The 8308-nt window shown below is 41.9% G+C and overlaps 1 non-coding gene across 1 annotated transcript; it reads left to right on the forward strand.

The window, feature by feature from the left end:
• Positions 1–7273: 7273 nt before the first annotated feature.
• On the forward strand, positions 7274–7380 carry LOC130456678 (U6 spliceosomal RNA). Its single transcript, XR_008915733.1, has one exon. It is a non-coding gene; the product is annotated as a U6 spliceosomal RNA (small nuclear RNA).
• Positions 7381–8308: the final 928 nt, after the last annotated feature.

Here is an 8308-nt window from a genome sequence, read left to right on the forward strand (position 1 = left end):
ATGGGGATAGTAATGCCTACCTATGACGATGAATCAGGATTCCCCCCCACCCCCCATCCCAACTCCATGCTAGGAAGACTATCCTGGTTATTTTCCTTAAAGTAAAAGATATTGTCCTCAGGAGTTGATTGGGGGCAGAGCTGGGTGGCTCAATGGATAGAGAACGAGGCCTAGAGATTGGAGGTCCTGGGTTCAAATGTGACCTCAGACAGATACTTCCTAACTGTGTATGACCATGGGCAAGTCACTTAATCCCCATTTTCTTTTCTTTTTTTTTTTAAATTTTAAACATTATTTTATTTGGTCATTTCCAAACATTATTCACTGGAAACAAAAATCATTTTCTTTTCTTCCCCCCCCCCCTCCCACCACCTTTCCCTCTCCCATAGTCGACGCACGATTCCACTGGTTATCACATGTGTTCTTGACTCGAACCCATTTCCCTGTTGTTGGTATTTGCATTAGAGTGTTCATTTAGAGTCTCTCCTCAGTCATATCCCCTCATTTTCTAGCCCTTACCACTCTTCTGCCTTAGAACCAATACTTAGTATTGATTCTAAGATGGAAAGTAAGTGTTTTTCCAAGATGGAAGGTAAGGTTTTTTTCCAAGATGGAAAGTAAGTGTTTTTCCAAGATGGAAGGTAAAGGTTTTTTCAAGATGGAAGGTAAGGGTTTTTCTAAGATGGAAAAAACACTTACCTTCCATCTTAGAATCAATACTAAGTATTGGTTCTAAGGCAGAAGAGTGGTAAGGGCTAGGCAATGGGGGTTAAGTGACTTGCCCAGGGTCACACACAATTAGGAAGTATCTGTCAATTAGGAGGTCACATTTGAACCCAGGATCTCCTGTCTCTAGGCCTGGCTTTCAATCCATTGAGCCACCCAGCTCTGCCCCCCCCCTTTTAAAATTAGATATTGGCTTCCAGGCACCTAGGTGGTATAGTGGATAGTGCTCAGACCTGGAGTCTGGTGAATCTGGGTTCAAATCTGACCTCAAATACTTTCTAGTTGTGTGACCCAGGGCAAGTCACTTAACCCCATTTGCCTAGCTCTTGCCCTTCTGTCTTAAAGTTGTTGCTAAGACAGAAAATAAGGATTTAAAAACAAAAGAACTGATTGACTCAAGAGGCTCAGACTCAGGCTTCTGGGCCAATAAGAAAGCTTCCTGATGGCTGCAGGCCATATTGATGGAACTTCTAGTTCACCAAAAGGCATAAAAAGATCTGCCTATGTGGAATATTGGACTCTTCCATTTGGAGGATAACCCAAGACTGAGAGAATCTCCATAACTTGCCCTGTGGGCCAGACAGACTTTGTCTACTCAGCTGGATGCTATTATTGTTGAGTACTCCTTCTATGCTACGGCCAAATAAACCTTATTTTTTCCTTTTACTGTTAAATAACCTCCACGTCTCTCATTTCTTTCCATAGTGGACCTAAGTGCCTGGGAAACAACCTGAGCCAGGGTTTGATGGGAAATTGTAGCTGACCAGCAACTACCAAATATTCTTCCATGGACTGACTACCTGAAAGGGAAAGTGGGGACTGGGGGAATATGGGTTGAAGGGTTTAAAGATTAAGGTGGGGAAGGCATAGAGAGGGAAGAGAGGCACAAAGACTCAGGATTCTTCAGCATAACGTCAAGCCTGTGCTGTCTAGCTCTGATGAAGTTAGAGCTTTTTTACAGTCAGGTAGACTGGATTTTATTGAGGTCCTTCAGAATGGGGGGTGCAGAGTAGTGAATCAAATAGGTGACATAGCAGAAAAATGAGCATCACATCAGAAATCAGTGATAAGATAAAAGCCGGATCCCAAGACAATGGAGTAGCCCATGCCCAGACCAGAAGTTCACACTGGTCCCCTCTGATACAAATGCTAAATGAGTGCCCTTGGCATTACAAAGAGCCTATAGAGATCGCTAGCCAGCCTTCTGGGCTGCAGCCCTGGGGAGGGGTTAGAATCCCACAAGATTTGAGTTCCAGTTCAGTTCAAGAACCCAGATCAATCATGTGAAATATTAGAAATATATCCATAAGTCTGGCACGTGAGCACTTTGCTCCTCAGAGTCAGCTTTTGGATATATCTTTGACACTTTCATGATTTGTTTATATCTGGAGCCCTACGGAAATGATTTATAGGAAAGGACAAATTGCCAAATAAATATAATCTAATATCACTTTAGTCATCATATCTTGTTGACATGGGGAGTTAACACCATTAGAGCAAGGTGCTAATGAGGCTGAGATTATTAGTTTGATTCCTGATGGACCAGACATTTTACTCTGTTCCATGGCCAGAGACTATCCTCCCGTTACTTGCCATCTACCTCAAAGTCCCCAGCTGACTTAACTCAAACCAGTTGGCTCACTTCTAATCAGCAGGCCACTGGGCAAAGGTGAGTTGCTGCAAGTGAGAGAATGTAGATGACTCACTCAATAACCATTCCCACTACAGTGGGAAAACGAGGCAACAATGTGCCTTAGTGCCTGGATGGAGTCGAGTCATCTCTAAATCAGAAAAGATAGCAGGACAAGTTCTTAAAGTCTTCACTGGATCACGGCCATGGGAGCAAGGTAAAGCCATGCCTTTCCTTTGGCCAAAAAGTTACTTGTGAGGATGCAGTGCTTAAACTCTCTGTGTAAGCAAGAGCAGAAATGCCTTGGAATAATGTAGACTCAAATGCACTTTCTGTGATTTTTCTGTCCCACAAAAACGGCGATGTCTAATGGAGCTGGGTGCAATGGATAAAGCTCTGAGTCTAGAGTCAGGAAGACTCATCTTCCTGAGTTCAAATCTGGCTTCTGACACTTACCAGCTATGTGATCCTGGGGAAGTCACTTAACCCTGCTGGCCTCAGTTTCCTCATCTGTCAAATGAGCTGGAGAAGAAAATGGTAAACTACTCCAGTATTTTTGCTAAGGAAACTCCAAATAGGATCATAAAAAGTCAGACACGACTCAAAAATGATGGAACAGTAACAACATAATGAAGGTGGGTGGGTAACCCTTGAGTACCATAATACTTGGGGTCCAACTCTGTTACTAATGATTTGTGTGACCTTGAGGAAGTTAGCTCTCTCCCTGGTCTTATACTTCTTTACCTGTCAAAAGAAGGACTTGGACCAAATGATTTTAAAGGTTCCTTCCAGCTCACAGAGTCTGGAATTCCAAGATTTTTTCCCCCTCAATGGCTTAACATATGCTGTGGTTACATAAAGCATGGTTGCCCTGGGGACTCCAAAGGATGGGGGTGCTTAGAATCTGTTTCCTCTCAAGCTAGTGAGTGAATACCTCCTGAAAGAAGTGGGAAGGTGAAGAAGTAGGAGGGACTAAAAGGACTGTCTATATTTGGCAGGAATGGATGGCACAGAGACTTGGTTAGAGAACTGTCTGAAGACCCTCATGTCTATATTCCTGGCTCAAGCTGGGACTCAGTGTGTAGGGCCTCTAAGAATAGCTTAAATGAATAAATAAAGATTTAAAAATTTTAATATTTAAATTAAATTTATTTAAATTAAAATATAAAATATAAATTAAAATAAAATAAATTAAAATATTAAAAAAATAAAAACATCAGTTGGTAAATAGTAGGTCCAGAGTCATTCGACAGGCAAAATGAGTATCATTTGAAAGATACTGGCTAGACTTTCCTCCCAAACTCCCTCCACCTCCAGGACTCTAGGACCTGAAGTTCTGTATCTAAAAATTAATTCTCCTTGCTTCTTAGCAATCTCTCCCTTTTGAAACTACTTCTGTAATTCTTGCTGGTGCAAATTTATGTCAGTATAGGTTGAATGCCCTGGTAGTGGGTGAGGATGGAGGTGGGGGTAGGAGCTAGGACAGGGAGAGCTGGTAAACCACCCTCCCTGCATCCCTCACTTTTTTCTGGCTTTATATCCCCAGCACTTACAGTAGTTCTTGCATATAGCAGAATTTAATAAACATTTGTTGCATTGAATTCCCTTGGATTATATACTGATCCCTTTCAAGAAGTGGTACAGTGGATAGAGTGATGGACTTGGTGTCAGGAAGACCTTAGTTCAAACCTGGTCTCAGACACTTATCAGCTGTGTGTCTCTGGGTAAATCACTTAAGCTTATTTGCCTCACTTTCCTCATCTGTCAAATAAGCTGGAGAAGGAAATGACAAACCACTTCAGTATCTTTGCCAAGGAAAACCTCAAATGGAATCAATCACGAAGAGTTGGGCAGGACTGAACAACAACAGCTCTTCAAGCAATTGCTATTAAATGTAAATATCCCTGGGCAGCTGCAGTATGGCATAGTGGAGAGAGAGCTGACCCTCAAATCAGGAAGATTTGAGTTCAAATCCTGCCTCTGACTTATATTGGTTATGTGATCTGGGGTAAGTTGCTTAGCCTCCTGGTACATCAGACAACCCTCTAAGACAGGTTACCCTGAAGTTTGTAGACCAAGGATGGATGGATTTCAGGGAGTCTCTGAATTTGGATGGGAAAAAAATTACATATATGTTTCCATTAACCTCTGATTGAAATGGAACATTTCCTTCAATTATCAGTCAAAAATATTTATTAAGTGCCTTCTATTTGCCAGGAACTGTGCTAAGTGCTGGGGATTAAAAAAAAAAGCAGAAGATATTTTCTGCCCTCAATTATTTAAAACGATCGTCCTAAGAAGGGGCTAATAATAGGCTTCACTAGACTGCCAAAGAGGTCCATGAAATACAAGAAAGATTTAGAATCCCTGCTCTAAAGCTATAGGTTACTGAGAAGATACCAGTCTTTACTGGTAGAAGGAGTTTCTTTACCTGGCTCTACAATACTGAGGAAATCACAGTCTTCATCCCTGGAAGAGAGAAATTATTAATACCTTAGCGTGAATGAATTCATCAATTTGTTTTCTTTTTTCCTTTTTTTGTATTTTCTTTTATTGTTTTGGCAAAATTAATTAATTTAGAATATTTTTCCATGGTTACAAGATTCTTGTTCTTTCCCTCCCCTCCTCCCTCCCCCCTCCCATAGCTAACATGCAATTCCACTGGGTTTTACATGTGTCATCGATCAAGACCTATTTCCATGTTATTGATATTTACACCAGGGTGATCATTTAGAGTCTATATCCATCAATTTGTTTTCAAAAGTGATAGGAGGGGGGTGTTAGATTGAGAGCCAGGCCTGGAGAAGGAGGTCCTGGGTTCAAATTTGACCTCATACAACTTCCTAGCTGTGATCCTGGGCAATTCACCTAACCTCCATTGCTTAGCCCTTACCGCTGTTGTGCCTTGGTATATCTCTACTTAATATTCATTCTACGACAGAAGGTAAAGGTTTAAAAAATTACTGACCAAGAAGTCACTTGGAATAATAAAAATGATCATAGCTAGTGCTTTAAAATTTAATTAATTAGTGCATTAACCTAATTCTTCAAGGTCTGCAAAGCACTTTACTTACATTCTCCTATTTGATCCTTATGACCATCCTATGAGATAGGCACTATTATTATCCCTGTTTTATAGACAGGGAAGCTGAGGCTAAAAGAGATGTAGTGATTTGCCCAGGGACCCAAACTAGCAAAAGACTGAGACAAGATTCAAATTCAGGTTTTCCTGCCTCTGTGCCCAGCACTCTTATTTATCCACTGTGTAGCCTGGCTGCATACTTGGTTGGTTGTTGTCCTTTGTGTTCAGAAGAGGACCAAGATGACAAAATAAATTGAATTTAGATGAGGCAGAATTGCCCCAAGTCATCCGCTTCATTCTCACTTCCAAAGTCATAGAAGTCTAGTTTTAAGATAAAAGCCAAGACAACCGGCGATGACCAGGGATGTAGTGGATGACTTTGGCATCTTCAAAGTCTGACCAAACGCTAAGCCTTCCACAGAGTGTGCTTCTGCTGCCTTTATGGCTATTGGAACAAATTGTTCTCAGCCCATTCTGCCGGGGGAAGTCTTCTTCATTTAAACATCCCCCTAATTCACCAAAGCATTTGAGATCTCTCTGTTAATCTCAACATGGTTTAGTTCATTGACTGAGACAATTTACCGGGAGGTAGCCGCTGCACCTGCTACAGCTTCTTGGAGTCACAGGTGACAGGTGGGCACCAAAGGTGTATAAGCAGCCCTGAAAAGGGCTCAGCATGCCCTCACACCAGAGATACTGGTCCTCCCCGAACAGCCTGGCTACATGATAGATAGTGAATTGACCTTGAAGTAAGGTAGATATGAGTTTAAATCTTCTGGGACTCCTGCTAATTATATGGCACTGGGCAAATCACCCTCTTTCAGCCTCAGCTTCTTCATTTGTAAAATGGGGACAAGAATAGACAAATTGCTTAACTCTCAGTGCCCTTGATAACTCTCTGTTAGATTTATATTAGTAACTCCAGGTTCTTATTTTCCATAGAGTTTATTAATAAGCACTTGAAATAAAGCAAGCAAATAGATAGAAGTTTAAAGATTATTTTCTAACCAAAGTCTGACCATGTATTGATCCTCCTACATGATCCTCTGTCCACTTTTTCATACTGCATTTAGGGAAGTAGAGAGGGGGCAAGTCTCCACCGACCCCTCTTATCCTCTGAGACTCTCGCACACCTCCCTGTGCCGGACATAGCCCAAAAGGGGATGAACGGGGTCTGCAATCCAGGACGGGGAGGGGATGAAGCTCCCTCTATGCACCTCTAAAAGTGTCTGTTAGGCATTGGTAGGAAGAAGTTCCTCCATGGGAATTTTCTACATCAATAAAATCACATCAGACTTAAAAAACCAAAACTTACCATTCATTCTGTGAGCCTTCCGGAGAAACCTTGGTACATACCATTGGCACGCCATGAGTCTAGGTAAATTATACACAAATATTCTCCTCCATGCCTTATAAATAGAAAGACAAAGGGCTGGAGAGGTGAGGGATTTGCTTAGGATCAAATGCAGATTTGATAGACACACATGTAGACAGATTCACATGCATGAACATACACACGCACACACAAAGCTGTAATTCCTGCTGCCTCCTAGTAATTGTGCATATCTTTCCTCTGAATTTCCTGGGCAACCCCATGGAGGGAACATAGTAATTCTCAGACCTGTCACCTGCTGGTTCTATGCATCAAGGTCATTTACAGAAATAGTATGACAATGATTATCTTCTAAGTAGTTTTCCTCTGCCTAGATGAATTAAATGGCCTGTCTCGGGTGATGTGTGACTGTGCCTTGACACCTGCCAGAAGTACGGCCAACAGTCACAGTCCCCCCTCTTAACAGGACCCAGCTCTTCACAAGCAAACTGTGGGTTTTTTAATGTATCCTGGCTGCACGTAGACTAAAATTGGGATGATACAGAGAAGATGAGCGTGGCCCCTGCGCAAGGAGCTCACTCTCTGGATTCCAGGAGGCAGCAAATTTCTTACCCTTAAAATAACTTAAACAGTTCATATAAAATAAAAACACAATACGCACATGCAAATACACAGACACATGCATACATACACTCACGAAACATACATGGACAAATACAATTACACTCGTATACACACGTGCTTACAAACATACACACAGGTACGTGTACATATGCAGACACACATTTACATACTCTTCTTGGGGATTTTAGGATAAAGGATGATTAGTTGTTTTTTTCACCCCCAGGAGAAATGATAATGGAGACTGAGAACTTCAAAACCTTCCCTTTCCAGCATTTTTCGTCCCATATGAGAGAGATTAGATTTCTTTTGCTCTCTGCTCCCCAGAGGGGAGAATTATGACCGATGGGTGGAAGTTACAAGGGAAGTAGAATTCAGCTTAATGTAAGGAAGAATTTTCTAAGCTAGAGTAGTCTAAAAAAAGATGGAATCAATTTCTTCATAAGGTAGTGAATTTCTTATCCCTGGAGGTGTTCAAAGAGAGATGGAGTGGCCACTCGTCAGAGATCTGTTAAGGGCCTTCTTGTGTTGGGGATGTGAAGATGGGTTGGACGAGGTGACCCCTACAATTCTTTTCCATACATCAAAGGCTCATAGACCTAGGACTGAAAGGGACTTTAAAGGTCATCCAGTCTAAACCCTTCATTTTTCAAAGGAGGAACCTGAGGGCCAGAGGAGAGTGATTTGCCCAAGATGGAGCGGCCATCGGAGATGGTATAGAATGACTTGAACGCCATTGTGATTTAAATCCTGGCCCTCAGACTCCAAACCCAGTGTTCTTTTTTTTCACTGCACAAAGCTGCCCTGATTGGAGGCTGTTTTCTCCATTCTGAAGGTGGGGTTAAGACTGAAATTTTCTCTGACTCTGGAACAAGAGCATTATTGCGGGGTTTTGGCTTCATTAGAAGGCACTCTT

The sequence above is a fragment of the Monodelphis domestica genome, chromosome 1, assembly GCF_027887165.1.
Source record: "Monodelphis domestica isolate mMonDom1 chromosome 1, mMonDom1.pri, whole genome shotgun sequence".
NCBI classification, from domain to species: domain Eukaryota; kingdom Metazoa; phylum Chordata; class Mammalia; order Didelphimorphia; family Didelphidae; genus Monodelphis; species Monodelphis domestica.